Consider the following 24,108-nt stretch of genomic DNA (forward strand, 5'->3'; position numbering starts at 1 on the left):
AGGCTCAAATAAATTGGATGTGAATAGCCAAGAAACTATCACTTCAAAGAAGAAAATAACTTAGAGTCACTGAGAGCCAAAATCAAGAGTTTTTATTCTACATTTACATGAAAAATAATAATCTGTTGCTAATTTCTATATGTTAAAGATACCAAGGGGCCTTCTGTTCTCACTAAAAGTAAATGATGTAATCTGTATGATTCCATTTGATAAAATGCATCCGAATCACAATATATCACATGGTGCTGAAACTGAACAGAAGAGGGAAGGCGACACTGTCAGCCTCTTCGTGGCACAGAACCCCATTCTTCTCTCAGGTTCGTATTTGTTCCTAACACTCGTATCATGCTTCTGTGTATCAACAATGCTTCCAAGCACTTTACATTTATCGGTTCATTTATTTTCAGAACAATCCTATGAGATACTATTTTCATTTCTATTTCGCTCATGAGGCAAAAGAGGCAGAAGGAGGTTAAGTAATTCATGTAAGTCACACAGGTAGTTTGTCTAAGAGATGAGACTTAACCCAGGGAGTATGATCGCAAAGTTCAAAATATTTGCCGTATAGCCTATTCCCTTTCTATCATGTATAACACATGGCAGCTCTAGTCTAACATACAGTTCAAGTTAGGCTTTGATCTGCATATGAAATATTAACAAAGTTTCATTCCCTTCTTAACTTTTAGGTAAAGAAGAAGTATAAGCAGAAATTATGTTCTGTTTCTGCACTCCAGCATTTTATCCTTGGGAGTGTGCACGCCTTTTGGAGCCCTCTGGATAAGATATCAAGCTCTCCTTCACTCTGACAACACTCTTGCTGCCTGTGAGATACCTTGAATTCCTTTTTTGGAAATTCTGAAAACTTTTAGTCTTTTTATTATCTCCTTGATTTTTCCTCTTCATATAACCAATAACCCTTCCAGCATTTATGCATTTCTTTTAAAGCAACCTAAGTTGGAAACCTATGAGAGAGGAGTTGGAATTAATCAGTGCTTCCTGAGTGCTGTCCATGTTGTGTATTATAGCTCATTAAATTAATAAGCATTTGGCTAATCAAAATAAGCCTTTAAAAATTAAGCAAAATCTAGCATTTTTCCCATCCTCTGTTCATATCTTCAATCAATAATTCTCTTTATTCTTGACCTACTATATAGCACAGGGAACTCTGCTTAATATTATATAACAACCTAAATGGGAAAAAAATTTGAAAAAGAATAGATACATGTATATGGGTAGCTGAATCACTTTGCCTTACACCTGAAACTAACACAACATTGTTAATCAACTACAATGCAAAATAAACAGCCTAAAAAATAATAGTAATTCTCTTGATTCTTAACTAAACTTTCTGGTTTTAGATTTTTTATTTTTCCTAGATAAAACTTGGTGGATTTTACCTTCCAACAATTTGATCTGCTCTTGACACTGCTTCCCAGATTTCAAATGGATGGAAATAACTTTAGGGTCTCTTCTTACTTCACAATAAGTCCATTTCTTTAAGAACTACTTCCCATACCACACATACCCCTCCCAAGCACACACAACTGACCCTAACTAGGCTAAACATATTTTTCTTAGGAATTTGGAGAAAAGGCTCAGAGATAGCTAATTAGCTTCCACTACATGACCAGAACCAAGATAATGCCAACCTGAGAACCAGGGGTAGCCATCTACCCCGTGCACAAAAAGAAGCAGATAATTGCACTTGACAGAAAAAAGTAAAGCAGTATAGTAAGTAGATCAGAGACCAGAGACTGAAGGGGAAAAGTATTGCCTAAGTTAAGATGTACTTTTAGATTCTATCCCAGTACATTAGGAGATACCCAAATGGCTTTCTTAAGAGATACCCAAATATCTTCCCTGAGATACCCAAATATCTTTCCAATAAATATTACTTGATGTTGTTGACTTATAAAATTACTTCAGATTAGTCTCTTTTTTGATTAAAAATTAATATTATACTGTGTTTCCCATTTACCCCTAAGTCAATTCATGGCCTGACGAGACCAATTCTATACCAGCTAAGAAAAATACTCTATTTAGTAAAAATTTCACCCAAAGTATGCTGACATGCTATAATTAACCCAATCTATTAGCACAATCACAGTGACTGGCAGTATACAAAAGATAACACTTGGTTACCCTCAAAGTTGCCAGGGTGTGCAATAGCTTAAGGAGAAAAGAATATTTAACAAAAAAGAGAAAAACTGATGTGATCAAACTGTGATGATGATGGAGAGTGGCAGGTATGTTCAGAATCATTCAAGGCTTCATTAGTAATCCGGGACTGTATCCTATAACCAATGAGAATGCAGTATAGACTGAATTATACTGTGTGTTGTATTAGTTGCTCAGTCGTGTCCGACTCTTTGTGACCCCATGGACTGTAGCCCACCAGGCTCCTCTGTCCATGGGATTTTCCAGGCAAGAATACTGGAGTGGGTTTCCATGCCTTCCTTCAGGGGATCTTCCCAACCCAGGGATCAAACCTGAGTCTCCCACATTGCAGGCAGATTCTTTACCATCTGAGCCACCAGGGAAGCCCTGAATTATGCTGTAGTAACCCCCAAATCCCAGTGGCTTAAGGAAAAAATGTTCATTTTTAATTCATACTATATGTCCATTGCAGGTTGATAGGGACTATTCTCCCCAGAGTCATTCAAAAATCCAGGCTGAAGGAAATCTGACTGACTGGTAACTTCACCATCAGGAATGTGCTGACAGCATGGTCCCCACAGCAGAGGAAAGGCAGCTCATGAGTCAGACTCCAGTTTTTCTATTCTTCTGCCTAAAACTGACACATCACTTCTACCCACAGTCAGTTGGCTACAACTAGTCACATGGCCTCCCTAACTCTTGATGTTCAGTCATTAAGTCACGTCCGACTCTTTGCAACCCCATGGACTGCAGCACACCAGGCCTCTCCATCCCTCACTATTTCCCGGAGTTTGCTCATACTCATGTCCATTGAGTCACTGACGCTGTCCAACCATCTCATTTTCTGTCTCCCTTCTCCTCCTGCCCTCAATCTTTTCAAGCATCAGGGTCTAAATCTGGGAAGCTAATAATCATTAGAGAGCAGATGGAGGGTTTTGTGAACTCCAGCTACATGAACAGTTTTGAATCTTTTAAAGATCCCCTTGTCTGCTGAGTAAAGAATAAGAACCAACATAGATGTGATGAAATCAAACAATAGTTGAGGTCCATCTAAGAGTGAGAAATGATAGTGGTTTGTAATGAAGACGAAAAATACAAGGATTTGATATGCATTTTGAAAGTAAAACTGTCAAAATTTAGAGACTTGATTGTAGAAGTTGAGGGAGAGGGAAGAATCAAATATACTTTCTAAGATCTTGAAATGAGCAATTGAGCAGTGGCAAAAAAAGAGATTTTTGAAGGGAAAAATGAATTTAGTTTCAGAAAATAAATCCTAATTTCCTGGACATATCCAAGTAAAAACATCAAGTGCTTTGTAAGATAAAGCCATTTCTTTAGGTAACTTCTCAGTAATTTATTAAATAGAATATGTGGGGTAGAGGGCTTCCCTAGTGGTTCAGTGGTTAAGAATTGCCTACCAATGCAGGGGACATGGGTTTGATCCCTGCTCCAGGAAGATCCCACATGCCGTGTGGTACCTAAGCCCATGTGCCACAACTATTGAGCCAGTGTTCCAGAGCTGCAAGTTCCAGCCAGTGTTCCACGAGCTGCAACTACTGAAGCCCGCATGCCTAGAGCCTGTGCTCTGCAGGAAGAGAAACCACTGCAATGAGAAGCCCATGAACCACTACTAGAGAGTAACCCCCTCCCACCACAGCTACAGAAAGCCTGCATGTGCATCATCAAAGATCCAGCACAGTCAAAAAAAAAAAAAAAAAAGAATAGAATTTAGTGAATTATTTTCTTCAAGCTTAACAGTCTTCAGTTTGGTGTTTATCAAATGCAATTCAATTCAGTAAATATTATCTGAATATGTTTAAGCATTTTATGCAGTATTAATGTTCTTATTTTAATTGCTTCATTGAGCATACTTTCTAGAAGTCAAAAATAACATGTACTCAGCATAAGCAGTATAAAGCACTACACAATAATAGATAGCATTTTTATCATAATAGTAACTGTACTTAACTCAGATTAAAGGATAGTAACAAAGGATCAAGATAATTTTATGAGATGTTATACTTCAATGGAAAGATAATATCTAGAGTGTCCAGCAGTTCAATTTTACTATCTTTACACATACAGGAAGACCTCACTGTGATGCAAGAAAAGAAGGATTGAACTAAGACCTAGGAAATCTGAGTCTTAGACTTGGCTATATTGCTCAACATTTATCACTTTCTCATTAATTTATCTGAATCTCAGTGCTTTTTCTATAAAGTGAATATAAGAAAAGGATGGCCTGGCCTGGATCAGTGGTTTCTGAACATAAATCACACAGATCATAGCTGGTTAATAAGTAAACTCTACCCCCATGTGACAAAATGAGGGAAATTAATAATGTAATTTTTTCATGAAGTTCATTTATTTAATATTAATAGAAAGGATTATCCCACATAGTGATAATAACTGTTTCTTATCTTTTTACCATTAAATATACTTTCTTTCATAAAATGATGGTGATAATAAGTATAAATTTTCTTTTTGTCCGCTTAATTAGAAAATTAAAAATTCTTTTTTTTAAATAGACTTTTATTGTGAATATAAAATATTTGGAAATGATTTTTAAATTTCAGTTACGGAGTTAATAATTCAATGATCTTTACAAAAGAAAGCACCACATTAAAATTTACATTCATAAGACACAATCTAAAAATGCATATGCTAAAATTCTTAATCTGTTAATCCTATTATAGCCCTCAAGCTTGTCAATGATCTTGATACATAAACCTCTGCATCTAGCCATGAAGAAACTGCAGTGACTAAATTTACCCTCCCTCAAGAAACAACTAGAAAACTAGACAGACTATATCAACAAATGCTTTCAGACACTGGGGAACAGAGAGTACACCATTGAGATCTCTGATGGAACAGAAATGAATTAAATAAGCCCTAGTTTCCTGCCTGGAAAAGTCTCCATGCCTCAGCACAGGGAGAGGAAGCACAGACAGAGCGCCACCATACTAAGTTGAGGAAATAGAGATCAGAATATGAGAAGATGAAAGCATTTAAAATTTGTGGGACAGAGTACAGAAGAGGAGGGAGTTCACCTTAACTCTTTTGTTGACTATTGGTCTGTGCCTACTAGGATTCACACTCCATAGTTAAAGTGTCATTCGCTCAGTCGTGTCCAACTCTGCGACCCCACGAACTATAGTCTGCCAGGCTCCTCTGTTCATGGAATTCTCCAGGCCGGAATAATGGAGTGGGTTGCATTCCTTTTCTCAAGGGGATCTTCCTGACCCAGAGATTGAACCTGCATCTCCTGCATAGCAGGCAGATTCTTTACCATCTGAGACACCAGGGAACCCTCACACTCCATAAGTAGGGTAAAGGACAACCGAAAAGCAGTGGTTCTAACACAATCTAACAATTCTCAGATCTCACCCAGTGCTAGGGGGATTTTTGTCCCACAAGACAGACTGAAAAGATTTCATAATAAAGGGGTCCACAGGTAGAATCCTCATAAGTGTATTTTTATAGCATTAGTCTATAGACTGAGCTTCCCCAGTGGCTCAGATGGTGAAGAATCTGCCTGCAGTGCAGCAGACCCTGGTTCAATCCTCAGGTAGGAAAGATCCCCTGGAGAAAGGAATGGCTACCCACTCCAGTATTCTTGCCTGGAGCATTCCTTGGACAGAGGAGCCTGGCGAGCTATACATAGTCCATGGGGTCTCAAAAAGTCAGACATGACTGGGCAACTAACACTTCCACTTCTTTCACTTTCAGTCCATAGGCTATTTTTCCAAAGACTATATTTAGACACACCCAAACAGAGTTTTAACTGGGTCAAATAGATTTCAAGTACTTACCTACCTTCCAGAACAAAGCCCCCAAATACTGATATTTAAAAGAATATAACAAAATCCAGCAGCCAACAACAAAATATTCACAATGTCTTACGTTAACAACAACAAAAAAATTGACCAGACATAGAAAGAAGCAGAAAAATATGGCCTATAAGCAGGAAAATCAACAATCAACAGAAACAAATAGAGAAATAACAGAGTTAATGGAATTAGCAGACAGACACATGAAAGCATCCAATTGGTTTTTACAGAGATTGTGTAGCCACTTCACAACAGAATATGTAGACTCACCAGTAACTATATGAAAAGCTGCTCAACATCTTTGGTTGTCAGGAAATGCAAATTAAAACCATTAAATTAGATATCACTCTATGCCCACTGGAATGTCTATAATTTAAAAGCTTAACCATATCAAAGATTGGTGAGAAGACAGAGAAACCATACTGTCATATGTGGCTAGTGAGGATTTAAAATGGTATCACTTTTGTGGAAAAAAATTTCTGATAGAGTGTAATATATACTTACTATATAGCTCAGCAATTCTATGCCTAGATATTTGACAAAGAGAAATAAAAACATTTTGCTATGTAAAGACTTATACTAGTTTATGTTCATAGAAGTTTTGTTCATATTAGTCCAAAATTGTCAACTCAAATGTCCATCAGAAAGTGAATGCATAGATAAAATTTAGTATAGTCATACAGTGTAATGCTATGCAGGAATAAAAAGGAATGCTCTCCTGATATATGCAACCCTGTGGATTAATTTCAAAAATGATAGAAAGCCAGAAAAATCCATTCATATAAATATCTAAAAAGGGAAATTTAATCTATAATGACAGGAAGCAGATTAGTGGTTGCCTGGAGTTGAGGGTTGGTGGAAGAGGTCTGTCTGTAAAGGGGCACAAGGGAATTTTGGGGATCACGGATCTATAGTTTGATCATGTTGGTGATTACAAACAGGTACACAGTTAAAATTCAACAACTGTAAGCTTACAATGCATAAATTGTACTGAATGTAAATTACACCTCAATAAAAATGTCAAGCTGGTTTTAGAAAAGGCAGAGGAATCAGAGATCAAATTGCCAACATCCGCTGGATCATGGAAAAAGCAAGAGAGTTCCAGAAAAACATCTGTTTCTGCTTTATTGACTATGCCAAAGCCTTTGTCTGTGTGGATCACAATAAACTGTGGAAAATTCTGAAAGACATGGGAATACCAGACCACCTGACCTGCCTCATGAGAAACCTGTATGCAGGTCAGGAAGCAACAGTTAGAACTGGAGATGGAACAACAGACTGGTTCCAAATAGGAAAAGGAGTACATCAAGGCTGTATATTGTCACGCTGCTTACTTAACTTATATGCAGAGTACATCATGAGAAACGCTGGGTTGGAAGAAGCACAAGCTGGAATCAAGATTGCCAGGAGAAATATCAATAACCTCAGATATGCAGATAACACCACCCTTATGGCAGAAAGTGAAGAACTAAAAAGCCTCTTGATGAAAGTGAAGGAGGAGAGTGAAAAAGCTCAACATTCAGAAAATAAAGACCATGGCATCTGGTCCCATCACTTCATGGGAAATAAATGGGGAAACAGCGGAAACAGTGTCAGACTTTATTTTTCTGGGCTCCAAAATCACTGCAGATGGTGATTGCAGCCATGAAATTAAAAGAGGCTTACTCCTCGGAAGGAAAGTTATGGCCAACCTAGGCAGCATATTCAAAAGCAGAGACATTACTTTGCCAACAAAGGTCCATCTAGTCAAGGCTATGGTTTTTCCTGTGGTCATGTATGGATGTGAGAGTTGGACTGTGAAGAAAGCTGAGTGCAGAAGAATTGATGCTTTTGAACTGTGGTATTGGAGAAGACTCTTTAGAGTTCCTTAGACTGCAAGGAACCAGTCAATCCTAAAGATCAGTCCTGGGTGTTCATTTGAAGGACTTATGTTGAAGCTGAAACTCCAGTACTTTGTCCACCTCATGTGAAGAGTTGACTCACTGGAAAAGACCCTGATGCTGGGAAGGATTGGGGGCAGGAGGAGAAGGGGACAACAGAGGATGAGATGGTTGGATGGCATCACCGACTCGATGGACATGGGTTTGGGCAGACTCCGGGAGTTGGTGATGGACAGGAAGGCCTGGCATGCTGTGATTCATGGGGTCGCAAGGAGTCAGACACTACTGAGCGACTGAACTGAACTGAAAATGTTTTTGTAAAAAATATTTGGAACTCACAGAATACCTAAGAAGATTAAAGCAACAGTATACGAGACTACACACTGAAGAAGAATAATTTTCCTTAAAGGTTATATAAAGGCAGAGTTAAATTCCAAGTCTGAGATCATTAAAAGATAACAAGTCATCCTTTCCTTCCATCACACCCAACACACACAGACACACACACACACACACGTATATACACAATTCCTAGCTGTGGGTTCTGTGGTTTGGTGAAAGATCAGGACCTAAAGAGAGGCAGGAATAGTATATCAGACATTTTCTGGGGTAAACAAAGGTGATCAGAGTCTAGGAAGTGAAAACTGATACTGAATTTGCTGTTCTTGTTCTGCATGGAAATTAATACCCCAGTTCTATTATCTCCAAATCAGCAAGAAAACCACTGAAAATCTGGTATTTGCAATACTGACATATGAATGGTGTTTTGGAGAAAAGGGAAGATGTTCATATAGGGATGGAGAGAGGTCAGCAACTTGAGGAAAAAGACAGGGAATAGTAGCTGAAGTTATGATGGGGGAAAAGCCTGGAGCACAGACTTCAAGTGTCAGGAGGAGAATGGAAGCTCCTCCTCAAACATTGCTTGGGAATCCACAGAAATATTAGGAAGGCGTTGGTTTTCCTACTTTATCTGACTGGAGTCGGTACTTTTTTAATAGAAAATCTGACTTCACATATCTTCAAATCAAGGTGACATGAAGCAGCTTATTCATAAAATCCCAATAAATCTCCAAAATTGTCCTATGAGGTAAGGTATTATTTACTTTATAGACAAGGAAACTGAGACTCTCAGAAGTTGAATAATGAATCAAAGGACGTAGAGCCAGGATGAAGCTGGGCCACAGTCTCAGGCAGCTGCACACTGGCCCCTTGAAGGGCCCACAGTGAATAAAGTCAACAGGTGAGAAAATCAACCATGGCAGATTCCTCGCCACCCCATCCACTGGCTTCAATTTCCAAGGTTTCCGTTACTTGTAGTCAACTGCAGTTCAAAACTAGTAAGTGGAAAATCCCAGAAATGAACAATTTATATGTTTTAAACTACATGCCATTCTAAGTAGAGTGCAGAAATCTCTTGCTCTCCCACTGTCTTGTCCAGGGTTCCCCACCATTAACGTTGTCAGCTCCTGACATCCCATTTACACTGTCATGGTGTGATGATCCAGGATCACTCAAAGCAGATGATCCTCCTTCTGACACATTTTCCGAAGGTCAGTAGTAGCCTAAAACTAGTCAAAATGCCTATGCCATTCACATCACTTCATCTCATCCCACAGTCATTTTGTCACCTCACATTATCACAAGAAGGGTGAGTACAGTATAATAAGATATTTTGAGGAAGACCACATTCACATAACCTTTATCACAGTATGTTGTTATAATTGGTCTATTTTATCAGTTGTTAATCTCTTACTGTGCCTAAGTTATAAATTAAACTTTCAGTATGTATGTATAGGAAAAACCGAAAATATATGGAGAGTTTGTACTACCCAAGGTTTCAAGCATTCACTGGGAGTCTTGGAATAATCCCCTATGAATAATGAGGGGACTACTGTATAAGCAATCCTGGCCATAAAAATAAAAACTACAACAGATACAAACGAAGAAACAACAATAGGAAAAATACCCAATTTCGCTAGACCAGTCACAGAGAAGAGCACTGTGGTCAATTGATTTTTTTATTTTGCCAAATAATTGCTTAATAATTGCTCTGCTCATAAGGAAATATTAACTTCTAAGTATATGCTTTATTTATAATCAACATTCAGTTCAGTTCAATCAGTCAGTCGTGAACCCAGGACTGATCACCTTTAGAATGGACTGATTGGATCTCCTTGCAGTCCAAGGGACTGTCAAGAGTCTTCTCCAACACCACAGTTCAAAAGCATGAATTCTTCGACGCTCAGCTTTCTTCACAGTCCAACTCGCACATCCATACATGACCACTGGAAAAACCATAGCCTTGACTAGATGGATCTTTGTTGGCAAAGTAATGTCTCTGCTTTTTAATATGCTATCTAGGTTGGTCATAACTTTCCTTCCAAGGAGTAAGCATCTTTTAATAATCAACATTCAGTTCAGTTCAGTTCAGTTCAGTCGCTCAGTCATGTCCTACTCTTTGCAACCCCATGAATCGCAGCACGCCAGGCCTCCCTGTCCATCACCAACTCCCGGAGTTCAGCATTAGCACTCCTTATTATTAGATAAGTATTTAACACCAAAACAAATGCTACTTGTAGCAGAACACTTAATGAAAATTCTTTACATGTAGGCCAATTTATTCTATGAGCATTTATTTAGCACCTACCTTAAGGTATTATCTAGGTGGACTCGACAGATATGATAAAACATGGTTCTTACTCAAAATAAAGTTCATCATATGCCAATTCTAATAAATGTGTTGGAACCTGTCATCATTCTGGGGCTTCCCTGGTGTAAAGAATCTACAGGAGACCTGGATTCAATCCCTGGATCAGGGAGGTCCCCTGGAGAAGAGAAGGGCAATCCACTCCAGTATTCTTTCCAGGAGAATTCCATGAACAGAGGAGCCTGGCAGGCTACAGACCAAGAGTTCGCAAAGAGTTGGATGTGACTGAGCAATTAACACTTTCACTTTTCATCATTATTTTGAAACTTACACATTGTCCTCCAAACTAATTTTAAATCAAGGTTTATATGTTTATTTTCAGTTCAGTTAACTTAATAAGTTATTTTGGTGTTTTTTTTCTTAGTTTGCTGCTAAAGTTATTCCACACAGTTTTCAACTCCACTCAGTTATTTTAGCTGTAAATTGATTTATATAAAGAAGAGTTAAGAATCTAGCATCAAGAGGAAAAAATAGCACCTATTATAGTCCAGAAATTGAGCCAGTAGTTGGCATTATAAAGATGAAAAGATAGTTTCTACTCAAGAAGATCAGCCTGTCAGAGGCGATAGAAATGGAAGCAAATAGCTGTAATACACTGTGATGTGTGTTATCCTGGGAGTGAGTATGATGTTCTATGGCATAAAAATAAATGTGCAATTCATTTAGTCAGACAGAGAAGGCAATGGCAACCCACTCCAGTACTCTTGCCTGGAAAATCCCATGGACAGAGGAGCCTGGTAGGCTGCAGTCCATGGGGTCGCAAAGAGTCGGACACGACTGAGCGACTGAACTGAACTGAACTCTTGCCTGGAAAACCCCATGGACGGAGGAGCCTGGAAGGCTGCAGTCCATGGGGTTGCTGAGGGTCAGACACGACTGAGAGACTTCACTTTCACTTTTCACTTTCATGCATTGGAGAAGGAAATGGCAACCCACTCCAGTGTTCTTGCCTGGAGAATCCCAGGGACAGGGGAGCCTGGCAGGCTGCCATCTATGGGGTCGCACAGAGTTGGACACGACTGAAGTGATTTAGCAGCAGCAGCAGAATTTGGTCAAGGAACTACAAACTACAAGAAAGATCAACTTTTCTCCAAATTACAGCATTTTATTGCTTATATTATTTAAAAGACAGTTCTTCACACAATGCCTAGCAATCATGTAGCTGGTATTCAGAAAGTGTTTGCTGAGGAAAATGTAAGCAGGATGATCTCTATGTGTGCCTTTATTCTTCAGTTTGACTTGAAAACAGCTTTTCCAGTTTACCAGTTCATAAATAACTCTGAAGCACCTTTCTATACTTATATACATGAGTGTGTGCATGTATGGTATATAAATATATGTGCATAAATAAAATCTCAAGAATTTGCCATTTAAAAGTTGTAAGTCACTTCTAAGTCTCTCTGTAATGATAATCTGTAACCTTGGACAGATCTTCATTCTTAGCTGAATCTTATCAGTGGACTACTTTAATCATGTTTTACAAGTAAAAGGTAAAATTAGAACTTCTAGGCTTCCAGGTATGCAGAATTAAAGGATCCCAGAAAAAAAAAAAAAAGTGCTTGAATTCACTTTAGGAGATTGAGAGCTCCCATGTATGAAAGAGATTGAAATTTATTCCCCATCTTTTAGGATTCAATGTAAACAGAGAACCACAGCACTGATGAGGTCCCTGATGAGGCCAGCTGTCTATAAAGTTTACTAAAGGTTCTGAAGAAGGCATTCAAACTGATGAAAGAGATGGTCAAAGATTGATGAACTTGGCTCAATGCCAGGACCTCAGTTGTATGAGGGAGGTTAGGTTTGGGCATATTAAGTGGCTAGAAATAGAACCCTTTCTCTTTCTTCAATCACCCAATCACTCTAGGTTGGGTGGACTTTAAGGACGGTGGTCATATAGCACATCATTCAAATCTAGACATTTTTGAGAGTGAAAGGAAATGTTATTAATAATTTTTGCTTTGTTAAAAAGGGTTGAATGAGTGACTTTCAGTAAAAGAGATTTAACAGTGGGAGCCCAGAACCATATAGGTGTGTCTCATCTTAACTGTTTACAACACTGAACCTGGGTGAGATGCATTCTTCCTCTCAGCATCTTGAAGAATCACTGCAGTTTAATGAATGACCTGCCTGGAAGGCAACAGAAGATGAAGCCAGAGTCAAGCTGAGTGGCACTGCTTCAGCAAATCAGAGAGAAGGGGAATTTAATACAAGGAGAAACAGCAGTAGTAGTACGTGGGGGACTTATTTGGAATGCCAAGTTTCAGATCCTCATACTTTGTGGCTGACTTAAAATCAAAGCAGCCTTTTCCAGAGCTACTAATTCCCACAGTGGTTGTACACCCTCTGGCTTGTAGGTCTCAACACTTACTGTCACTCCTCAGAGATCTCTCCCTGGTCTTTTAGTATAAATTAAGTGCCTTATCATAACATCAGCACAATGAGGACAGATTAAAAACCACAGAACAGAGTATACTGCTTAGAAAGGATATGTAAAGTATCAAATAAGAAAAAAAAAAAAAAAACTGGAAAATGCCAATATTTAAAGGGCTAGAGAAGAAAAGAGAAGTTAAAAATTGGGGGCTAAAAAAAGGATGGGGGCTAAAATTGTAATAGCTAACATTTTTGAGTAATAGCTGTATGTCAGGAAACAGTAAATTTCTTTTCACATATTATTATTTCACCTCTTTATTAAACGTTTATGTAAGTGGAAACGTATAACACCATATGTAAAATAGACAGCCAATGGGAATTCGCTGTATGAGTCAAGGAACTCAAACAGGGGCTTTGTAACAATCTAGACAGGTGGGATGGAGAGGGAGATGAGAGGGAGGTTCAAGCAGGAGGGGACATATGTATACCTATGGCTGATTCATGTTGATACTTGGCAGAAAACAACAAAATTCTGTAAAGCAATTATCAGATAATTGAATTATCCTTAAAATTAAAAAAACTGTTTATATAAGGTAAAAGGCTGCAAGCTGTTTATTTAGTTGTTAACAAGAAGACACATTAGCTGTCATACAGCTTGCACTATCTGGGAAAGAAGATACCGCATGACTATTTATGCAATTAAGGCTGTAATGATATTATGATAGAGAAACAGAGAACACTGAAACAGGGAGCTTGATCTAGACTAATGAGTGTGGAAAAGATTTCTGGGGAAAAACAGTGATATTAGAAAACTCTGGATAAGTCAGGGTTTGGTGAGGGAAGAGAACAACTTCAGTTTTGTTTGAGACGTGGAGAGTCTGTGGACACCCTGTGATATACAGGAGTACATGGATTGATATATAGCTTTACAGCTCAGAGGACAGGGCTAGCTAGAAAAAATAAATTTAAGAGTCATCAGTGGATAGATGAGAACTGAATTTATGAATATGGATGAAATCACCTAGGTAGAGAATACGGCATGGGAAGACAAGAGGGTTTTAAGAAACTCTAGGGACTTCCCTGGGACTTCCCAAGTGGTACAGTGGTAAAGAATCTGCCTGTCAAGCAGATGACACAGGAAACCCGGGTTCAATCCCAGGGGCAGGAAAATCCCCTGGAGAAGGAAATGGCCATCCAAGTATTCTTGCCTGGGAAATCCCATGGACAGAGGGACCTGGTGGGCTAGAGTAGCCCGTCAGGCTCCTCTGTCCTTGGGGTTGCAAACAGCCAGACACAACTTAACGACTAAACAGCAGTAGCAGCAAGGACTTTCCTGGTGGTCCAGTTGTTAAGGATCCACCTGACAATGTAGGAAACACATAGTAGATCCTTGGTCCACAAATTAAGATCCCACATGACATGAGGCAACTAAGCCTGTGTGCTGCAACTACTGAGCCCTCGCACCCTACTGCCTGTGCAGCAAGAGAAGCCCTTGCACCTCAACTAGAGAGTAACCCCTCCTCTCCACAACTAGAAATATCCCACATGCAGCAATGAAGAGCCTGCATGCTGCAACAAATACCTGGCACAGCCAAAATGATAATAATAATGTATTCAAAAAAAGAAACTCTAACCACTTGAATATTAAATAAATGAGTCAGAAAAGATGACTGGAAGGGGAAGGTGGGAGTGGGGGCAGAGGGATAGGAGGAAAACCAAGAGCTTATGGTATCCAGGAAACCAAGAGAAGAGAATGTTTTAAAGGTTTACAAAAGTATTGAATATTATGATAATTCAAAATGATAACCATGAAAAATGTGTGGGATTCAATGACACAGAGCCCTACCTTGTACCATTTCAGTGGAGCAGTAGGACTGAAGATTTTTAGTACCATGGACTAGGGTGACAGCTTAGCGTGTCACCCTAATTGTTTTCTATTTTATTCTCCCATCAACTCTATTAGAAGGATACTGTTGTTACCACTATTTTACAAATGGTGAAACTGAGTTTTTGAAAGTTTAAGCCTCACAACAAGTGGTAGAGGTAGAATGGAAACCCCAGTCTAATAGATTCCAGAAAATACACAGTGGAGTAGTGCCATGAAACCCAAGAAGGGATTTCAAGAAAGAGTTGGTAAATGAGTTGATGCAAAGAGGAAAGTTGAATGATGAATGGAAAAGATTCACTGGACTTTGTAATTAAGAATTCAGTGGAGACTTTTATCAGAATAAATGCATTCAGTTCAGTTCAGTCACTCAGTTGTGTCCAACTTTTTACAACCCCAGCAAGCAACCCTAGTCTACTCTTTGGACTGCAGCACGCCAGGCTTCCACATCCATTACAAACTCCTGGAACTCGCTCAAACTCATGTCCATCGAGTCAGTGATGCCATCCAACCATCTCATCCTCTGTCATCCCCTTCTTCTCCCTCCTTCAATCTTTCCCAGCATCAGGGTCTTTTCCAATGAGTCAGTTCTTCACATCAGGTGTCCAAAGTATTGGAGTTTCACAGCATCAGTCCTTCCAGTGAATATTCAGGACTGATTTCCTTTAGGATTGACCAGTTGGATCTCCTGCAGTGCAAGGAACTCTCAAGAGTCTTCTCCAACATCACAGTTCAGAAGCATCAATTCTTCAGTGCTCAGCTTTCTTCACAGTCCAACTCTCACATCCATACATGACCACTGGAAAAACCATAGCCTTGACTAGTTGGCAAAGTAATGTCTCTGCTTTTTAATATACTGTCTTGATGGAGTAATGTCCTATTATTGAGGGCAAGCTTGAGGGCATGAGGTTATTTAAAGCAATAAATATTAAATTTCTAAATATTAAACTGGGAAAGGAGTACATCAAGGCTGTATATTGTCACCCTGCTTATTTAACTTATATGCAGAGTACATCATGAGAAATGCTGGACTGAATGAAGCACAAGCTGGAATCAAGATTTCCAGAAGCAGTATCAATAACCTCAGCTTTAATTTATTGCTTTAAATAATATTAATTTAAAGCAATCAATAACCTCGTTTAAAAACAATGTAAAGAGGTTACACCAAGAGTGGAGCAGCTCCTTCTTTGAAGGCTAGCAGAAAGAAGGGAAGGAGTTTTATGACTTAAGGCAAAGGAAGACACAACTGGCTTGATTTTCCCTTTGAAAGAGATTAGACTGTCTTCTGAGACTGCAAGGGGAGAGGAACAGGCATTAGGGATTTAGGATATTGGTAATAATGGAACATGACCGCGGTGGTGAGGGACCAATGCGGGATGTACAGTCCTTCTAGGCAGGCAAACACAAACACCGAGACTCAGAGGAAGGATGTGGGCCACTCAAGCCCAGTCGCTTGTCCCAGATTCACCAAAGAACAAAATGAAGGGACAAAGAGAGGTCAAATGTATTACCATAATTACGAGGATCAGAACAAGTCTCCCCAAAATGTGTCACTTTGGTATGTAGACTATTTTGAGCTGAAAATAACCAAGACCCAGCAGATTTGAGAAAAACTTTTACCTCTCCCTTAACTGCCTAGAATTTAGATAGAAGGCCTGGTCCAGGAAAAGCACTATCACCATAGATGGCTATAATACTAAGAATATGGGCTAGATGTGGTAAGCTGGAGGGGAGCTGGCCAAGTCTCAAGATCAAATTTCTCTCTGTGTTCCATTGTCTCTGCATGGCTTGCATGGTAAATATTTGTTGACCAAACATTTACTTTTCCCATCTCCCTGTGAATTGTCTTCTTCCATTTTGAAGTCCCAGACCCCTACTTACTTTTCCTTAACTCCGGATGTCATATAAGCCTCAACTGTCTGACTACCTGAGGGTCATATATTTTTATGAGGCCGTGTACATATGTAATTAAATTGGTTTGGTCCTGTTAATCAGTCCAAACTGTTCTGTTAATTTGATTATTACACCAGCCAAAGAAGGGGAGAGGAAAAAAAATTTCCTCCCCTGCAGTACTGAATGTTTCTATGCCTGGAAACAAGAAACGTGGGAAATGAGTATTCTTTATTAACAAAATAAACAATACGGACTGTGGCCTTTTGCCTTCCTAGGGAGGAGAAAGTCCTGCCCAAGAACTTGGGCTGGCCCAAGATAAACGAAAAACTGATTTCAAAGCTTCTGAGGGTGCTTCATGCTGCTAACAGCGCAGAAGTTACATTTAGCAAGATTTGTTGATTTTTTTTTTTTAAATATGCATAAGTAGGTCTAGAGTTACATTCACAGTCATGGCTGCAGAAAATTGAATTGCTGTGAATCACAGAATAGGATGTAGTTTTTGATCTGGGGAAAGTCAGCAAAGAATAGAATGGAGAACAGCAAAATACAGAGCAGAGAGAGTTCAGAAGGGTAGAGGCAGGAATTCAGAGCTAGGGGTGGTCAGGGATATTGCATTATCCCGTTGCCCGATAACAACAAAAAAAAAAATTATTTTGCCCAAAATATTAGGAACTGTTTTGCATCCCCACCAGACATAAGATGTGAGGTTAAAGAATGGGGGATTGCATGCATTTCAGTGAAATTTAACAGATAAAATAATCCCAGAGCTGGCATACTTGGAGAATATCCAAGCCCTGACACTCTCACACATTCCCCATCCCACCACTGAAATCACCTGTGTGCAGTGTGGGGGTGGGGAGGTGGGGAGGAAGGGGGTGACCGAAAGAGAGAGGGTTCAGGGATGAAGCGAGGCTCCAAGATCGCTGGGGGTCAGAGCTGGCACGCAAATTTTGATAACTGAAAAACTGTTCCTATGTTTTGACCTTAAAGATTCGTGGGGACCTTGGAAAACTTGTTTATCGGGAGGGTTGTTGGGAAAGGGATCAAACATAGCAGCCCCTCTAGCTGATACCTTTGAAACCGCCCCTTCCTGTCTATTTTCCTCTAGGCACACAGCCTGTTTCACTGAATTTACACATTATGACTTTCTAATTATTAACTAAAGTGCCTTGCCTGGGAGGTTTCCTTAGAAACTGCTTCAGAAACAGTTTAATGTAACAAAAATCTAAACTTAGACTGAAAATTGCATAGAAATTTGAAAGACAATAAGTTGATGTTGTTATTAGCATAATGTGGTAATCAGCTCTAACAATTGCTGGTATCTACATGCAAGCCCCTGCCTCACAGGGCTGGAAATTTTCTTCCCATGTTTCCAAAAGACTCTTCAAGACAGGAGAAAGATTTCTGAGACTTTTTTTCTGCCTTTCCCATTTGGAAATGTTTGCATTAAAAAAGGAAAAAAAGAAAAAATCTCCGGCCCAAAGCAAAAACTCAAAGCATTCAAACATCATTTAAAATCTTTATGCACCAATCACTGTGCTGGGATAGCAGAACCACTAGGTCTCAAAAGTACTCTCAGGGCCAACTTTGAAATTCCCCTTTCATTCTAAGGGCTTCCCTGATAGTTCAGTTGGTAAAGAATCCACCTGCAATGCAGGAGACCCCGGTTGATTCCTTTGTCAGGAGGATTCACTGGAGAAGGGATAGGCTACCTGCTCCAGTATTCTCGGGCTTCCCTTGTGGCTCAGCTGGTAAAAAAAAAAACCCACCCGCAATGAGGGAGACCTGCGTTTGATCCCTGGGTCGGGAAGATCCCATGGAGAAGGGAAAGGCTACCCACTTCAGTATTCTGGCCTGGAGAATTCCATGGACTGTATAAGTCAGACACGACTGAGCAACTTCCACTTTCACTTTTTCCTTCTAAAAATTTTTAAGTATTCAGAATGCCATGGCAAAAGCAATTTAGTATAACAGGCAGTTAGAGAATGTACCTTCAAATTTCAGCTCCACCATTTCTTATGTTATGTGATGCTGCACAAGCTACAGAAACTCACCAGTCAAGGTTTCCTCCTTAATAAAACTGAGATAAAAATGTTATCTGCCTCAAAGGTTTGAGCATTCAATGAGACAAAGCTTTTGTCTCATGCTGGTGTCGATCACCATTTATGAATTCCTCTTTTCCAGTTACTCAATCTAAAACATTTATTGAATCCCTACTATGTAAATACCAGGAACCATACCAGGGTACCTTCGTCATACAAAGATGAAGATGATGAAGATCTCAGAGCTCACAGTTTTGTTCACTTCTCCCCAACCTTTGTGAAACTGATAAGTAGCTTAATAACCACGAGACTCTACAGTGGATCACCTATTTAATAACCACCAGACTCTACAATGGATCACCTACAAAAATAAAATTTCAGATCATCACCATCATCATCCTACAGATGACTACCAGTTATATGTATGTGCCAGAAGTTTTCAGGAAATGTATCTGGTTATGTAAAGGGATGTACTTGGGAGAGTAATAAAATTTAATATACAAACAATGGATATATATTCATTGGGCTTAATCTAAATATGAACTTGGAGGCTTTTTTTCTAAATACTGGGACTTTACAGTTTTATATGAAAAAAAAACTGGCTAGTTCCTTGTTCCAGCTTACGAGACAGCAAAAGAGACACTGATGTATAGAACAGTCTTTTGGACTCTGTGGGAGAGGAAGAGGGTGGGATGATTTGGGAGAATGGCATTGAAATATGTATAATATCATATATGAAACGAGTTGCCAGTCCAGGTTCGATGCACGATACTGGATGCTTGGGGCTGGTGCACTGGGACGACCCAGAGGGATGGTATGGGGAGGGAGGAGGGAGGAGGGTTCAGGATGGGGAACACATGTATACCTGTGGCAGATTCATTTTGATATATGGCAAAACCAATACAATATTGTAAAGTTAAATAAAATAAAATTTAAAAAAAAAAAAAAAACCTGGAATTCTGTTTTTTCCTATTCAGTTGATGAATATTAAAAAAAAAAAAACAACCACACATCACAGTTTCTCTGTTTTTTTTTTTTTTTTTTCCTAAAGGGAGAATTCAAAGTACAGAGCGCTTTCTAGCTAGTGTTGGAAAGAGAATTTGGGGACCTATTCCATTTTGTCCCTTTCACCCTTCAGCCTCACCCTCATTAAACCTTTAACTGGAAACCTTTCAAAACTGATAAAATACACTGTTAACATCCCTGAAATCAAAATAGCAAAGTGGTTCTCGAAGGCAATGTGCCCTACCAACAAGGGTTTCACTATAACATAATTTAAAATAGTACCTCTTTTCCCCATTGTAAACAGGAAATCACTAACAGAACAAGCACCAGCTTCAGATTTATTTAAAGATAGCACATGAATGAGGTATCCAAAAGGGTTTGGTTCCCTTAATGATTAACACATTTTATGACTTTCCTTCAAATGATGGAGAAATACTACCCAACATCTTACTGCCTTCTGGAGTTCCTGCACATAAAACATCCCTTTTCCTGACAGAATTTCTTTCCAATTTTTTTTTTTCACTGCTCCTTTACCCACTGTATTTTATATATGTTCCAAATCACTTTTATCTTTCAATGTGAATGCTGTTGAATGAGCAGGCAAAGAGGAGAAATCCTAAAATGGATTTAATTTGAACATGTGAAGGAAGAACTCTTTGGAGAAGAAAACTAGATTCACAACTGGGTATATGCAAGGGTATAACCATATGTGTATTATACACAACTGACTGTACAAATATACAAAATGTCATATTTAATATTGTGTTTATAACAAACAGTAAGCTCAAGTACCCATTGTGTGATATAAGTTTTAAGAAAGAAAAATCATTCTGTTTTTAAACATCGAAAGAATGAACCATAAATAAGATAAAAGTCTACTTGAAAGATGAAATCACAAGGTTTAAAGGAAATGACTCAAATATTCAGAAATCCTCCTCCTCTTTCTAGTCCTATATATACTGTTAATGTTGCATTAAATACCATCTCTTCTACTATAATGTGATCCTTATGTTCCTAAAAAACAATTACCCAAAACCATGCTGTAAAAATAACGGTTTTAATGGAGGGAAAAAGAGATTGAGAGTTAGAGAATTCCAGAGCCTTAATAACAAATTTAACTTTCCTGCAGGACTTTCAGTAATAAAGCTGACTTTTTAATGGCTCTAAGGACATAGCTATAAAGGGAACTTTCACTTCTTGATAATTACTAACTCAAGGGAAAGACCTTGCTTTTACATTACTGCACTAAGATTAACACAATATTTCTTAGATTTTTTAATAATTGTTTTGCCCATTGTTATGAAGAGCAAATCTCAAAGCCAGTCAAATAAGCTGCTGCAACCTGTGATTTTTTTACCTTACATTCTGGGTGCTAATTTTTCATTATGAGTTATTGCTTAACAACCTTAAGCTCTATGTAATATAAGTCATATTCCTTTATTAATCATTACTTTTTAAGTTTAAAATTTGGCATTTTTTTTCTTAAAATAAATATCAGCAAAAGAGTTAAACTGTAAAAGCCACCAACTCACTAACACAGTCTCTCCTTTCTTCACAAGGATCCCAGAGTTTAAGAATATGACAGACATCTATAGATGTGAATATTTTAAGTGCAACTCCTGCTTCAGAGTAGGGGACAGGTCATATCTCTTTTTCAAGGAGTAATATAGAAATCATTACCACTAGAAATCTGGAAAGGTGTTAAGATATTTGTAATTTATTTTACAATAATTCAGCAGAGACAGTGTGCTCTTATGAATGTGCCAGTCAGTTCAAGCTTCAATTCTACAATCACTCTGTAAAATTCAAACTATAAGGAGAGTCAGTCAGTGTTATTTCAGAAAAGCCACACTCCACTACAGGCAATTTGGTTAGCCACATCTCCATCAACAGCTGAGGCTTTGTTAACTAGTGAAGTAAGCATCAGAAATGGTTTTTATTGGAGAAATTATTGGTTTGTTAATTAGCAAGACAAATGTTAGAAATGAGCTCAAGGTATTCGAGACGTGTATTAAATGAATTATTTTCATGACCCTCAAACATACTTGAACAGAGACGGAGAATCTTGGAAGCTTCTGGCCTGCACCTTTCTGAGTAGGGCTCAGGCTTGCTCCCTAAAGGTCCTGCTTGGATGCCTTGGATTAGAAGGAATTCAGTTGCCTTACTCCTGCCTCGGTACTGATGGGTGTGTGCCTTAACAAAATGTTCTTATGATTAAGGCAACAAAAGAATCTGAAAGAACACAGGACTGGGACTCATCAAGTTTACCAAACAATCATTTTGTGCCTATTTTCTGAAGAATGCCTATTTAACAAATACTTGAATGTGTGGCATTTTTGTTCTGCAAAAGGCAATGGCAACCCACTCCAGTACTCTTGCCTGGAAAATCCCATGGATGGAGGAGCCTGGTAGGCTGCAAGTCCATGGGGTAGTCTGGTAGCCTGGTAGGCTGCAAGTCCATGGAGTCAGACATGACTGAGCGACTTCACTTTCACTTTTCACTTTCATGCGTTGGAGAAGGAAATGGCAACCAACTCCAGTGTTCTTGCCTGGAGAATCCCAGGGATGGCGGAGCCTGGTGGGCTGCCGTTTATGGGGTCGTACAGAGTTGGACACGACTGAAGCGACTTAGCAGCAGCAGCAGCAGCAGCCAGATTGCAGGAGAGTAAAAAGCCTCTTGATGAAAGTGAAAGAAGAGAGTGAAAAAAATGGCTTAAAGCTCAACATTCAGAAAACTAAGATCATGGCATCTGGTCCCATCACTTCATGGGAAATAGATGAGGAAACAGTGGAAACAGTGTCAGACTTTATTTTGGGGGGCTCCAAAATCACTGCAGATGGTGATTGCAGCCATGAAATTAAAAGACGCTTACTCCTTGGAAGGAAAGTTAGGACCAACCTAGGCGGCGTATTAAAAAGCAGAGACATTACTTTGCCAAGAAAGGTCTGTCTAGTCAAGGCTATGGTGTGGTCATGTGTGGTCATGAATGGATGTGAGAGTTGGACTGTGAAGAAAGCTGAGTGCCAAAGAATTGATGCTTTTGAACTGTGGTGTTGGAGAAGACTCTTGAGAATCCCTTGGACTGCAAGGAGATCCAACCAGTCCATTCTGAAGGAGATCAGTCCTAGGTATTCATTGGAAGGAGTGATGCTGAAGCTGAAACTCCAATACTTTGTCCACCTCATGCGAAGAGTTGACTCATTGGAAAAGACCCTGATGCTGGGAAGGATTGGGAGCAGGAGAAGGGGACGACAGAGGATGAGATGGTTGGATGGCATCACCGACTCAATGGACATGAGTTTGGGTGAACTCCGGAAGTTGGTGATGGACAGGGAGGCCTGGCATGCTGCATGGGGTCGCAAAGAGTTGGACACAACTGAGTGACTGAACTGAACTGAACTTATGACAGTTCTCCCCAAAAAGTGTTACCAGTAGTCATATGCAATCTAAAATTGATGTCCTGGTTCCCAAGCTAAAACTTTTACGTGATATTGACTAAAATAAACAACAATATTGATTTCTTTAATTCTGGTAAGAGTAGTAAGAGAAAGGAATGAATGAGTTTATAAGAAATAGACAACTGCAAAGAAATTATTTTTAGTCTGCAGATTAAAACAAGAAATTTAAACTATTACTCTAATCTTCTGATTCTTTTATTTGGATAATGACAATGTTTCTCAGAATAACAATTTACCCCATGGGTTAAGCAAAGAAATGATGAACAGAGTAGCATAGAAAAGCACCCCGAAGAGATGCATGACAAATCCAGGAGGTAAAAGAATAATATTTTTTTTTTATGATTCTCAGTCTTCAACAAATCTCTTAGTTTGCAAACCATCTATAACCCAATGCTTTTAAGAGCCATGCAAGTCATTTTGAAATGAAATAAGACCCTCTGGTCCTTCCCGCAAGTCCTCTTCCTGCCTAGTCTGTGGAAAAACTATAGCCAAAGAATAAATTTAATCAGAGAAGTGAAAAAATGCAGAAACAAAGGAAAACAGTTCAGCAAGACTAAATTATAATAGTGTAGTCATTAAGCATCGGAGAAGGTGATGGCACCCCACTCTAGTACTCTTGCCTGGAAAATCCCATGGACGGAGGAGCCTGGTGGGCTGCAGTCCATGGGGTCACAAGGAGTCAGACACGACTGAGCAACTTCCCTTTCACTTTTCACTTTCATGCATTGGAGAAGGAAATGGCAACCCACTCCAGTGTTCTTGCCTAGAGAATTCCAGGGACGGAGGAGCCTGGCAGGCTGCCATCTATTGGGTCACACAGAGTCGGACACGACTGAAGTGACTTAGAAGCAGCAGTCATTAAGCATAGTCAAGGACCTTT

Source organism: Bos mutus, chromosome 6, assembly GCF_027580195.1.
Source record: "Bos mutus isolate GX-2022 chromosome 6, NWIPB_WYAK_1.1, whole genome shotgun sequence".
NCBI classification, from domain to species: Eukaryota; Metazoa; Chordata; class Mammalia; order Artiodactyla; family Bovidae; genus Bos; species Bos mutus.